A 15660-nucleotide genomic window follows, 5' to 3' on the forward strand; every position below is an offset into this window, starting at 1 on the left:
TTGTATCCTGCTTTCCTCTTTTTTTTTTTAATAAATCAGCCAGAAATATGCTTATATCTTAGTTAATAGTAATTTAATACGTATCACAAACTATACATTTTAGAAAAGGTCTTTTTTCTGACAAATTAAACACAAATTCAAATATTGTTACAAATTGAAATAAAAAATTGTTCAATTTTGAAAGGTATTACAGATAGAACGTCAAATAATCAACAGAAACTTTTTAACTAAATTAAAAGAAGTATCAGAATGATCCATCTCTCACAGCAAAAGAAAAACCATTATAGTCCTATTAAAATAAAAAGGTAAACTCGCAGTAAATTGAGTTAGTAATAATAATAATAATAATAATAGTAAATATTTTTAATGGTTCCAAAATGTAGTATCATATGTTTTACTTTCACAGTTAATTTAACCTTAGGCACTATAATATGGTCAGTGTAGGTTAGAAGTTGGATCTGTATTTCTGATAATGACACTTTTACAGAGTTCTTACTCCACATCTCCCACTACAAACATCTTAGACCCACATTGGTCTCCCACTTCGTTTGATATTTCATCTTCCCAATTCTGGATTTAACAATTAAATAATAACAAAATAGAATCTTCTCTAGGAAGGTAATTTTTTTCTATTATTATTACTTTTGTTATGAGAAAAAGAATCAGCTTTAATTTTAGGTTTTCTCTTTAAATCACTCTTCTTTGTATCCTGCTTTCCTCTTTTTTTTTTTAATAAATCAGCCAGAAATATGCTTATATCTTAGTTAATAGTAATTTAATATATATCACAGACTATACATTTTAGAAAAGGTCTTTTTTCTGACAAATTAAACACAAATTCAAATATTGTTACAAATTGAAATAAAAAATTGTTCAATTTTGAAAGGTATTACAGATAGAACGTCAAATAATCAACAGAAACTTTTTAACTAAATTAAAAGAAGTATCAGAATGATCCATCTCTCACAGCAAAAGAAAAACCATTATAGTCCTATTAAAATAAAAAGGTAAACTCGCAGTAAATTGAGTTAGTAATAATAATAATAATAATAATAGTAAATATTTTTAATGGTTCCAAAATGTAGTATCATATGTTTTACTTTCACAGTTAATTTAACCTTAGGCACTATAATATGGTCAGTGTAGGTTAGAAGTTGGATCTGTATTTCTGATAATGACACTTTTACAGAGTTCTTACTCCACATCTCCCACTACAAACATCTTAGACCCACATTGGTCTCCCACTTCGTTTGATATTTCATCTTCCCAATTCTGGATTTAACAATTAAATAATAACAAAATAGAATCTTCTCTAGGAAGGTAATTTTTTTCTATTATTATTACTTTTGTTATGAGAAAAAGAATCAGCTTTAATTTTAGGTTTTCTCTTTAAATCACTCTTCTTTGTATCCTGCTTTCCTCTTTTTTTTTTTAATAAATCAGCCAGAAATATGCTTATATCTTAGTTAATAGTAATTTAATACGTATCACAAACTATACATTTTAGAAAAGGTCTTTTTTCTGACAAATTAAACACAAATTCAAATATTGTTACAAATTGAAATAAAAAATTGTTCAATTTTGAAAGGTATTACAGATAGAACGTCAAATAATCAACAGAAACTTTTTAACTAAATTAAAAGAAGTATCAGAATGATCCATCTCTCACAGCAAAAGAAAAACCATTATAGTCCTATTAAAATAAAAAGGTAAACTCGCAGTAAATTGAGTTAGTAATAATAATAATAATAGTAAATATTTTGAGTGGTTCCAAAATGCAGTATCATATGTTTTACTTTCACAGTTAATTTAACCTTTGGCACTATAATATGGTCAGTGTAGGTTAGAAGTTGGATCTGTATTTCTGATTATGACACTTTTACAAAGTTCTTACTCCACATCTCCAACGACAAACATCTTAGACCCACATTGGTCTCCCACTTCGTTTGACATGTCATCTTTCCAATTCTGGATTTAAAAATTAAATAATAACAAAATAGAATCTTCTCTAGGAAGGTAATTTTTTTCTATTATTATTACTTTTGTTATGACAAAAAGAATAAGCTTTAATTTTAGGTTTTCTCTTTAAATCACTCTTCTTTGTATCCTGCTTTCCTCCTTTTTTTTAATAAATCAGCCAGAAATATGCTTATATCTTAGTTAATAGTAATTTAATATATGTCACAGACTATACATTTTAGAAAAGGTCTTTTTTCTGACAAATTAAACACAAATTCAAATATTGTTACAAATTGAAATAAAAAATTGTTCAATTTTGAAAGGTATTACAGATAGAACGTCAAATAATCAACAGAAACTTTTTAACTAAATTAAAAGAAGTATCAGAATGATCCATCTCTCACAGCAAAAGAAAAACCATTATAGTCCTATTAAAATAAAAAGGTAAACTCGCAGTAAATCAGTAAATTGAGTTAGTAATAATAATAATAATAATGGTAAATATTTTGAATGGTTCCAAAATGTAGTACCATATGTTTTACTCTCACACTTAATTTAACCTTAGGCACTATAATATGGTCAGTGTAGGTTGGAAGTTGGATCTGTATTTCTGATAATGACACTTTTACAAAGTTCTTACTCCACATCTCCAACGACAAACATCTTAGACCCACATTGGTCTCCCACTTCGTTTGACATGTCATCTTCCCAGTTCTGGATTTAACAATTAAATAATAACAAAATAGAATCTTCTCTAGGAAGGTAATTTTTTTCTATTATTATTACTTTTGTTATGACAAAAAGAATAAGCTTTAATTTTAGGTTTTCTCTTTAAATCACTCTTCTTTGTATCCTGCTTTCTTCTTGTTTTTTAATAAATCAGCCAGAAATATGTTTATATCTCAGTTAATAGTAATTTAATATATATCACAAACTATACATTTTAGAAAAGGTCTTTTTTCTGACAAATTAAACACAAATTCAAATATTGTTACAAACTGAAATAAAAAATTGTTCAATTTTGAAAGGTATTACAGATAGAACGTCAAATAATCAACAGAAACTTTTTAACTAAATTAAAAGAAGTATCAGAATGATCCATCTCTCACAGCAAAAGAAAAAACCATTATAGTCCTATTAAAATAAAAAGGTAAACTCGCAGTAAATTGAGTTAGTAATAATAATAATAATAATAGTAAATATTTTTAATGGTTCCAAAATGTAGTACCATATGTTTTACTTTCACAGTTAATTTAACCTTTGGCACTATAATATGGTCAGTGTAGGTTAGAAGTTGGATCTGTATTTCTGATAATGACACTTTTACAAAGTTCTTATTCCACATCTCCCACTACAAACATCTTAGACCTACATTGGTCTCCCACTTCATTTGACATGTCATCTTTACAATTCTGGATTTAACAATTACATAATAATAAAATAGAATCTTCTCTAGGAAGGTAATTTTTTTCTATTATTATTACTTTTGTTATGAGAAAAAGAACCAACTTTAATTATAGGTTTTCTCTTTAAATCACTCTTCTTTGTATCCTGCTTTCCTCTTTTTTTTTAATAAATCAGCCAGAAATATGCTTATATCTTAGTTAATAGTAATTTAATATATATATCACAAACTATACATTTTAGAAAAGGTCTTTTTTCTGACAAATTAAACACAAATTCAAATATTGTTACAAATTGAAATAAAAAATTGTTCAATTTTGAAAGGTATTACAGATAGAACGTCAAATAATCAACAGAAACTATTTAACTAAATTAAAAGAAGTATCAGAATGATCCATCTCTCACAGCAAAAGAAAAACCATTATAGTCCTATTAAAATAAAAAGGTAAACTCGCAGTAAATTGAGTTAGTAATAATAATAATAATAATAATAGTAAATATTTTGAATGGTTCCAAAATGTAGTACCATATGTTTTACTCTCACAGTTAATTTAACCTTAGGTACTATAATATGGTCAGTGTAGGTTAGAAGTTGGATCTGTATTTCTGATAATGACACTTTTACAAAGTTCTTACTCCACATCTCCAACGACAAACATCTTAGACCCACATTGGTCTCCCACTTCGTTTGACATGTCATCTTTCCAATTCTGGATTTAACAATTAAATAATAACAAAATAGAATCTTCTCTAGGAAGATAATTTTTTTCTATTATTATTACTTTTGTTATGACAAAAAGAATCAGCTTTAATTTTAGGTTTTCTCTTTAAATCACTCTTCTTGGTGTCCTGCTTTCTTCTTTTTTTTTAATAAATCAGCCAGAAATATGCTTATATCTTAGTTAATAGTAATTTAATATATATCACAGACTATACATTTTAGAAAAGGTCTTTTTTCTGACAAATTAAACACAAATTCAAATATTGTTACAAATTGAAATAAAAAATTGTTCAATTTTGAAAGGTATTACAGATAGAACGTCAAATAATCAACAGAAACTTTTTAACTAAATTAAAAGAAGTATCAGAATGATCCATTTCTCACAGCAAAAGAAAAACCATTATAGTCCTATTAAAATAAAAAGGTAAACTCGCAGTAAATTGAGTTAGTAATAATAATAATAATAATAGTAAATATTTTGAATGGTTCCAAAATGTAGTACCATATGTTTTACTTTCACAGTTAATTTAACCTTAGGCACTATAATATGGTCAGTGTAGGTTAGAAGTTGGATCTGTATTTCTGATAATGACACTTTTACAAAGTTTTTACTCCACATCTCCCACTACACACATCTTAGACCTACATTGGTCTCCCACTTCATTTGACATGTCATCTTCCCAATTCTGGATTTAACAATTAAATAATAATAAAATAGAATCTTCTCCAGGAAGGTAATTTTCTTCTATTATTATTACTTTTGTTATGTGAAAAAGAACCAATTTTAATTCTAAGTTTTCTCTTTAAATCACTCTTCTTTGTATCCTTCTTTCTTCTTTTTTAATAAATCAGCCAGGAATGTGCTTATTGTTAATAATAATATTAATAGTAAATATTTTGAATGGTTCTAAAATGTAGGTTCTATAATATGGTCATTACTTCACATTTCCTTATCAAACATGGTATCCCACTTCATTTGACATGTTTTCTTTCCAATTTTGGATTTACATAATAATAAAATAGAATCTTTTCCAGGAAAGTAATTTTCTTCTATTACTATTATTTTTGTATCCTGTTTTCCCTTCTGAAATTTTTGTTATTTTCTACTTTTTTCTACATTTTAAGCACATAAACCATTTTTTTTTCTAATAAATCTGTCAAAAATATGTTTATATCTCAGTTAATGTTAGTTTAATATATCACAAATTAAACATTTTAGGAAACCCTTATTTTTTACTGACTTATTGAAATAAGTTTTTGTAGATATTATAGACAGAACATCAAATAATCAATAGAAACTTTGTAGTCAAATTAAAAGAAATTGATCCATCTTTCACATCAAAGGAAGGAACTATTATTACAGTTCCATTAAAATAAAAAGTTAAACTCGCAGTAAATTGAGTTAGTGATAATCCAGAGTTGACTTTAATTCTTTAAGTCAAATGTTTTTTTTTGTGTATTTTTTATACGCCTTAAATTATAATTTTTTATACGTTTTTATTTATTTATTTTCCTTATAAAAATGCATATTATTATCTGAAATGTGGACATGTATAATGGAATGGATAGCTTATCAATATTTTAGATATACAAAAGGTTACTGAATGATTTTATGAGGATTTTAAACAATTTATCAAAGAATTAAACAATACGATAAGTCATATGTTAATAACCAATATGTTAAATCTGTTAAAACTTTACTGAACCAGAGAACTAACTCTATCCACATAATTCACTATTGCACCATAAGTATATGGTACCACTTTCTTTTGGAACTAGTTCGTAGTTAGTTTTTTGGAAATGTAGTTGTGTATAATATTACATAACTAAACAAGGAATGTTCGATATCCGCTTTATATTTATGATATTGTGGAAACGAAATTATTGGGAAAGATAATTTACATAAAATTTGGTTTTCTCTTAAACTTTAAGGTACCACTTGTGGATACATAAACTCATAGCTAGAATATTGACATAATCATTATATTTGTGCACTACAAATACATTATTCAAAAGTCCAAGTCCTCTAATGGTACTTAAGAAGTAGTAAAAGTCTTCCGATGCAATGTCATAATCGGTGTCAGTGATCATCTCGCCGAAGAAACCGGGTGAGCCCGTTCGGTCGCTGTGGCTGGTGCAAAATTCGTGTGACCCACAAAGGGTCGTCGCCGTGCGCACCGCACTATTGGTACCCGCCGTTGCTGGTTACGTAAGGATTTCGGTGGGTTCCTGCTTTCTCTTTTCTCGCGGTCTCGGCTTCCGCGGTAGGGAGATTTCGCCGTTTCTGGGGGATCGCTCAGTGCCGCATTATCTTTACGGCTGGTCAGTGATTTCTTTTTTTAAATAGTATTACGGATTTCGGTTGGATTTGTCGAGAGTAACTGGACATGATACCGAGGTTAGAGTAAAAGTGGTGAACGGGTAGTTCTACAAAAAAACCCCAATTTGAATACAGGATTATTATTGGCTTGGTAAGTGGTCTCAGTTTTTTTTTATTAACACAAAATTTCGTTTAATCAGACAAGAAATAATTAATAATTGAAATTTTATTTTGATATTCTAAATATTATTTTTTTTACATTTTTTTTGAATAAATTAAAAATTAAAAAAAATAAAATTATTTTATTTTATAATTTTTATTAATATATTAATTTATAAAAATATTTTTTTATTATTATTTTGAGTTCTATATGTCTTTGTCTTATTTTTCTAAATGTTTATAATTTTGATAAATTATTAATATTTGATATTATTATTTTCTATATGCAGAATTTTATTAAATTTATTCAATAGATTTATGTAATCTATAAAATAAAATACAAAAATAAAATATACAAAAAGGAATAACCCAAACTCTTTCTTTATTACCATTACAACTTAATGTTAATTTGTGTTATATTATTATTATATTTTGTATATTGTTAAAATTTTGACGAATTATTGAAAAAATTTGTCTTCACACTTTTTATAATTTATATTAAATAGTCTAATCTAATTAAAATATTTTATTTATATCACAATAATATTAAATATTATATTTTATTATGCTTATATTAATTATAAATTTAATAGAATATATGACAAAATTACATTTTGTGGTATATTAATTATACTAAAATAAAACATAAAAAAATAAATTTTTACATTTATAAATAATTAGAAATTTTATTAATTGCATATAATTTTAAACTATAAAAATATGACAAAGGTCAATTCAATTTTTTTTTCATTATTATTACACGTAAGTATTATATTAGTAAATAATATATTAGATGAAAATAAATTATGAACCTCTTCAGTAGAAATTTAAACTCTATTTTATTAATTTTAAAATTAGATGCTATATTTTATGAGTTTATGTTACTTCTAAAGTATTTTAAGTAATTTTTTTACAAAGACTGAGTTCAAAATTATTTTATATGTATTCAGAGTTGGTGCTATATTTTATTATATTTATGTTATATAAATTTTAAATTGTTATTTATTATTTATATAACAAACTTTTATTTTCATTCAATTATATATTTAAAGGGTACATCCAAATTAAATTTAAGTTATAACTAATTGTAAAAATTTGTTATATTCGTTTTATATTTTTACTTTAGATTTTAATGGAATATATAACATATATTTGTACACCTTTTTATGACATCAAATAGACTAAAAAATATCATAAATAAAAGAAACTTTTATTTTCATTCCATGATATATTAAAAGGGTACATCCAAATTAAATTTAAGTTATAACTAATTGTAAAAAATTGTTATATTCGTTTTATATTTTTACTTTAGATTTTAATGGAATGTATAACATATATTTGTACACCTTTTTATGACATCAAATAGATTAAAAAATATCATAAATAAAAGAAACTTTTATTTTCATTCCATGATATATTAAAAGGGTACATCCAAATTAAATTTAAGTTATAACTAATTGTAAAAAATTGTTATATTCGTTTTATATTTTTACTTTAGATTTTAATGGAATATATAACATATATTTGTACACCTTTTTATGACATCAAATAGATTAAAAAATATCATAAATAAAAGAAACTTTTATTTTCATTCCATGATATATTAAAAGGGTACATCCAAATTAAATTTAAGTTATAACTAATTGTAAAAATTTGTTATATTCGTTTTATATTTTTACTTTAGATTTTAATGGAATATATAACATATATTTGTACACCTTTTTATGACATCAAATAGACTAAAAAATATCATAAATAAAAGAAACTTTTATTTTCATTCCATGATATATTAAAAGGGTACATCCAAATTAAATTTAAGTTATAACTAATTGTAAAAAATTGTTATATTCGTTTTATATTTTTACTTTAGATTTTAATGGAATATATAACATATATTTGTACACCTTTTTATGACATCAAATAGATTAAAAAATATCATAAATAAAAGAAACTTTTATTTTCATTCCATGATATATTAAAAGGGTACATCCAAATTAAATTTAAGTTATAACTAATTGTAAAAAATTGTTATATTCGTTTTATATTTTTACTTTAGATTTTAATGGAATATATAACATATATTTGTACACCTTTTTATGACATCAAATAGATTAAAAAATATCATAAATAAAAGAAACTTTTATTTTCATTCCATGATATATTAAAAGGGTACATCCAAATTAAATTTAAGTTATAACTAATTGTAAAAAATTGTTATATTCGTTTTATATTTTTACTTTAGATTTTAATGGAATGTATAACATATATTTGTACACCTTTTTATGACATCAAATAGATTAAAAAATATCATAAATAAAAGAAACTTTTATTTTCATTCCATGATATATTAAAAGGGTACATCCAAATTAAATTTAAGTTATAACTAATTGTAAAAATTTGTTATATTCGTTTTATATTTTTATTCTAGATTTTAATGGAATATATAACATATATTTTTACACCTTTTTATGACATCAAATAGACTAAAAAATATCATAAATAAAAGAAACTTTTATTTTCATTCCATGATATATTAAAAGGGTACATCCAAATTAAATTTAAGTTATAACTAATTGTAAAAATTTGTTATATTCGTTTTATATTTTTACTCTAGACTTTAATAGAATATATAACATATATTTGTACACATTTTTATGACATCAAATGGCCTAAAAAATATCATAAATAAAAGAAACTTTTATTTTTATTATTTATGATATATTAAAAGGGTACATCCAAATTAAATTTAAGTTATAATTAATTGTAAAAATTTGTTATATTCGTTTTATATTTTTACTCTAGATTTTAATGGAATGTATAACATATATTTGTACACCTTTTTATGACATCAAATAGACTAAAAAATATCATAAATAAAAGAAACTTTTATTTTCATTCCATGATATATTAAAAGGGTACATCCAAATTAAATTTAAGTTATAACTAATTGTAAAAATTTTTTATATTCGTTTTATATTTTTACTCTATATTTTAATGGAATATATAACATATATTTGTACACCTTTTTATGACATCAAATAGACTAAAAAAATTATGAATAAAAGAAACAAATACTCTTTTAAAGAAGAAATTCAAACTATTTTTTATCACTGTTAAAAGTAGGTGCTATATTTTAAGAGTTTATGTTATTTATTAGCACTTTTTTTATAGATTATCTTTCTGATCTATTAAATACATTTTGGTAATTATTATTAAATATATTTATATAATTTTATAATTAAAAATTACAAAAACTGTGTTAAAGTATAATTAAAATTATTTTACGAATATTTAGGGATGGTGTTACATTTTTTTATATTGATGTTATTTTTATATTTTTAGTTATAAAATAAACATAAAAATATGATAAAGTTGTAAGTAAATATAAAAATCTGTAATCTATATATTTATTAAATTATTTATTAAAAAATTGATATTTAAAATTAATAATTAAAAATATAAAATCTTTGTTAAAAAATAATTAAAAATATGTATAGGAATATTTAGAATTGGTGTTATATTTGATTACGTTTATGTTATGTACCGAAATTGTTATAATTTTTGTAAAGTATTGAACTTGTCATCTCTGTTCGTGACAAATAAAATAGATTAATTCAAATCATAAACTAAAATATATAGGAATATGTTAAAAGGCAATTGAAACATTTGTTTATAAACATTATAAACAAAAGTTATAACATACATACATTCATGTTATACTTAAGATTTTAGTAGATTATATAACAAAATTTATATATTATTTTCATTTATAGTGTAATATCAAATAATTCAAAATAAAAACAAATATTTATGTAAAGATAAATTAAAACTCTCCTTTATAATTGTCCAACGTAGGTGCCAAATTTTAATATTTTATGTTATTGAACAAATTCCTTTGTAGTTATCTATTTTTATATATAAATAGAATTATGGCGATTATATAATAGAAAAGTACAAAGAATATATTAAGCAATAATCATAAAAAAATAATATAATTATTTTTATGAGTATCTAGAGTTGGTGTTACGTTTTATTACGTTTATGTTATTAAATATAAACTTTTCATCTCTTTTTATAATAAATAATACGGGTTAATACAAATTATAAACTAAATTATAATAAAAAAATATAATATATATTATGTAGAAATAAATTCAAATTCTTCTTTATCATTGTTAAGTCTAAGTGCCGTATTTGATTAATTTATGTTATTGGACTACAATTTTCCTTGTAGTAAATTCATACTATTTTTATTATTATTATAAGTATTATTATCAATGTTATATTTTGTTATATGTACTTGTGTTATTAAAACTTTAATAGAATATATAATTTTTATAAACTAAATTATATCAAATTATGCTATGTAAAAATAAATGCAATATTTTATTAGTTTATGTTATTGAATAACATTGAGTAATTATTGAATAAATTTCACTTCCTTTTTACACTGCTTTTCTTTAGTAAATTGTTGTTCAGTAATTTGATTAAATCTATCTATATCTATAGTTTATTCATTAAGTACTAATAAATATTGGCAAATCATTCAACCATAAATTAATGGCAGAATTTAGTTTAATTCCTTCACTTTTCATAGAACATGGCATAGTTTAGTCTAAGCTTTTGTATTAGTGTTAGAAATAAGTAGTATATTTTATATATTTATATTTATATTTCTATATTTATTTTTACGAGTAAACTTCATTTGGTTTTTGAGCTGTTTTTTATAGTAAATTGTTGTTATTAATTTGATTCAAAGATCGAACATGTTTTTCTAAGTAATTAATAACTAATTTGTTCTTGTTTGTAGTCGACATCAATAATGATTATGATAATAATTATTTCCTGACCTATCTATGACCATCTAAGTAATATGTTTAAATATTAAATAAATATTAATCAATCAATTGACCAAGTTATGGGAAAATTTAATTGGAATGAAACATATTTTTCATTGGCTTTTTTGATATATTAAACAGAGTTACCAAGATTACAAACTAAAACAGAAGAAAAAAATTTATGATAATGTTTTTGTTGTTAGCTATTGACAAAATTTAGTTAGATTGACATTTTACTTCGACTTTTTATACATTAAACACAATTATTGAGATTATAAATTAAAATAGAAAAAAACATGTAATATAGTAGAATCTAAACTTTTTCCAAAAGTGTTAGATTTCATAACGTGAGTGTTATTTCTCTTTCTATATTAATCATTGGCAAAATTTAGTTAAATTGACACAAATTATCCTTCAGTCTTCATGATACATTAAAGAAAACTATCAAGATTATAAACTAAAATAGAAAAAGCCATATGATATAATATAATCTAAGATTTCTCCATCAGTGGTACGAATAAGTGTTGTACTTTATAATGTTATTTCTCTTTCTATATTAGCTATTGGCAAAATTTAGTTAGATTGACACAAATTTTCCTCCGGTTTTTATGATCATTAAACAAAATTATCAGGAGTTTAAAATAAAATAGAACAAAAAGGACATGATATACTATAATCTAAGCTTTTCCTTTGTGTTACAAATAAGTGCTAACATATATTTTATAATGTTTGTGTTATTTCTCTTTCTATATTATCTATTGGTAAAATTTTGTAAAAATGACACAAATTTTCCTTCGCTCTTCGATATATTAAATAAAACTGTCAAGATTATAAACTAAAATAGAAAAAAAGATATAATATAATACAATATAAGTATATTCTATCAGTATTACGAAGAAGTGCTAGATTTTATAACGTGTGTGTTATTTCTCTTTATACATTAGTTATTGGCAAAATTTAGTTAAATTGACACAAATTTTTCTCCGGTTTTTATGATACATTTAACAGAATTATCAGAAATATAAAATGAAATAGAAAAAGAAGGATATGATTTACTATAATCTAAGCTTTTCCTATGTGTTACAAATAAGTGCTACATATATTTTATAATGTTTGTGTTATTTTTCTTTCTATCTTATCTATTGGTAAAATATTGTAAAAATGACACAAATTTTCCTTCGCTCTTTATGATATATTAAATAAAACTGTCAAGATTATAAACTAAAATAGAAAAAAAGATATAATATGGTACAATATAAGTTTATTCTATCAGTATTACGAAGAAGTGCTAGATTTTATAACGTGTGTGTTATTTCTCTTTCTATTTCTACATTAGTATAGAGAAGATTTTATAAGGTTTTTCTTATTTTTCTTTCTATATTAAGTATTGGCAAAATTTAGTTAGATTAACACAAATTTTATTTTGGTCTTTATAGTATATAACATAGAATTATCAAAATTATAAACTAAAATAGTATCAGTATTACGAATAAGTGCTAGATTTTATAACATTTGTGTTATTTGTTTTTATATTAGCTGTTGGCAATATTTAGTTAGATTGACACAAATTTTCTATCGGTCTTTATAATATATTACACAGAATTATCAAAATTATAAACTAAAATAGTATCAGTATTACGAATAAGTGCTAGATTTTATAACATTTGAGTTATTTCTTTTTATATTAGCTGTTGGCAATATTTACTTAGATTGACACAAATTTTCTATCGGTCTTTATAATATATTACACAGAATTATCAAAATTATAAACTAAAATAGTATCAGTATTACGAATAAGTGCTAGATTTTATAACATTTGTGTTATTTCTTTTTATATTAGCTGTTGGCAATATTTAGTTAGATTGACACAAATTTTCTATCGGTTTTTACAATATATTACACAGAATTATCAAAATTATTAACTAAAATAGTATCAGTATTACGAATAAGTGCTAGATTTTATATCATTTGTGTTATTTCTTTTTATATTAGCTGTTGGCAATATTTACTTAGATTGACACAAATTTTCTATCGGTCTTTATAATATATTACACAGAATTATCAAAATTATAAACTAAAATAGTATCAGTATTACGAATAAGTGCTAGATTTTATAACATTTGTGTTATTTCTCTTTATATTAGCTATTGGCAATATTTAGTTACATTGACACAAATTTTCTATCGGTCTTTATAATATATTACACAGAATTATCAAAATTATAAACTAAAATAGTATCAGTATTACGAATAAGTGCTAGATTTTATAACATTTGTATTATTTCTTTTTATATTAGCTGTTGGCAATATTTACTTAGATTGACACAAATTTTCTATCGGTCTTTATAATATATTACACAGAATTATCAAAATTATAAACTAAAATAGTATCAGTATTACGAATAAGTGCTAGATTTTATAACATTTGTATTTTTTCTTTTTATATTAGCTGTTGGCAATATTTAGTTAGATTGACACAAATTTTCTATCGGTCTTTATAATATATTACACAGAATTATCAAAATTATAAATTAAAATAGTATCAGTATTACGAATAAGTGCTAGATTTTATAAAATTTGAGTTATTTCTTTTTATATTAGCTGTTGTCAATATTTAGTTAGATTGACACAAATTTTCTATCGGTCTTTATAATATATTACACAGAATTATCAAAATTATAAACTAAAATAGTATAAGTATTACGAATAAGTGCTAGATTTTATAACATTTGTGTTATTTCTTTTTATATTAGCTGTTGGCAATATTTACTTAGATTGACACAAATTTTATATCGGTCTTTATAATATATTACACAGAATTATTAAAATTATAAACTAAAATAGTATCAGTATTACGAATAAGTGCTAGATTTTATAAAATTTGTGTTATTCCTTTTTATATTAACTGTTGGCAATATTTAGTTATATTGACACAAATTTTCTATCGGTCTTTATAGTATATTCACAGAATTATCAAAATTATAAACTAAAATAGTATTAGTTTTACGAATAAGTGCTAGATTTTTTAACATTTGTGTTATTTTTGTTTATATTAGCTGTTGGCAATATTTACTAAGATTGACACACATTTTCTATCGGTCTTTATAATAAATTACACAGAATTATTAAAATTATTAACTAAAATAGTATCAGTATTACGAATAAGTGCTAAATTTTATAATATTTGTGTTATTTTTTTTTATATTAGCTGTTGGCAATATTTAGATTGACACAAATTTTCTATCGGTCTTTATAATATATTACATAGAATTATTAAAATTATAAACTAAAATAGTATCAGTATTACAAATAAGTGCTAGATTTTACAACATTTGTGTTATTTCTTTTTATATTAGCTGTTGGCAATATTTAGTTAGATTGACACAAATTTTCTATCGGTTTTTACAATATATTACACAGAATTATCAAAATTATTAACTAAAATAGTATCAGTATTACGAATAAGTGCTAGATTTTATATCATTTGTGTTATTTCTTTTTATATTAGCTGTTGGCAATATTTACTTAGATTGACACAAATTTTCTATCGGTCTTTATAATATATTACACAGAATTATCAAAATTATAAACTAAAATAGTATCAGTATTACGAATAAGTGCTAGATTTTATAACATTTGTGTTATTTCTCTTTATATTAGCTATTGGCAATATTTAGTTAGATTGACACAAATTTTCTATCGGTCTTTATAATATATTACACAGAATTATCAAAATTATAAACTAAAATAGTATCAGTATTACGAATAAGTGCTAGATTTTATAACATTTGTGTTATTTCTTTTTATATTAGCTGTTGGCAATATTTACTTAGATTGACACAAATTTTATATCGGTCTTTATAATATATTACACAGAATTATTAAAATTATAAACTAAAATAGTATCAGTATTACGAATAAGTGCTAGATTTTATAAAATTTGTGTTATTCCTTTTTATATTAACTGTTGGCAATATTTAGTTAGATTGACACAAATTTTCTATCGGTCTTTATAGTATATTCACAGAATTATCAAAATTATAAACTAAAATAGTATTAGTTTTACGAATAAGTGCTAGATTTTTTAACATTTGTGTTATTTTTGTTTATATTAGCTGTTGGCAATATTTACTAAGATTGACACACATTTTCTATCGGTCTTTATAATAAATTACACAGAATTATTAAAATTATAAACTAAAATAGTATCAGTATTACGAATAAGTGCTAAATTTTATAATATTTGTGTTATTTTTTTTT

The 15660-nt window shown here is 22.7% G+C and overlaps 1 protein-coding gene across 1 annotated transcript in view; it reads left to right on the forward strand.

The window, feature by feature from the left end:
• The first annotated feature begins 6357 nt into the window (after positions 1–6357).
• Positions 6358–15660, forward strand: part of LOC109606432 (putative fatty acyl-CoA reductase CG5065) — a 34887-nt gene continuing 25584 nt past the window's right edge. Inside the window, exon 1 of the mRNA XM_049968855.1 lies at positions 6358–6555. The gene's annotated coding sequence lies outside the window, so the exon portion shown is untranslated. The remainder of the gene's footprint in view (positions 6556–15660) is intronic.

The sequence above is a fragment of the Aethina tumida genome, chromosome 6 (assembly GCF_024364675.1).
Source record: "Aethina tumida isolate Nest 87 chromosome 6, icAetTumi1.1, whole genome shotgun sequence".
NCBI lineage: Eukaryota > Metazoa > Arthropoda > Insecta > Coleoptera > Nitidulidae > Aethina > Aethina tumida.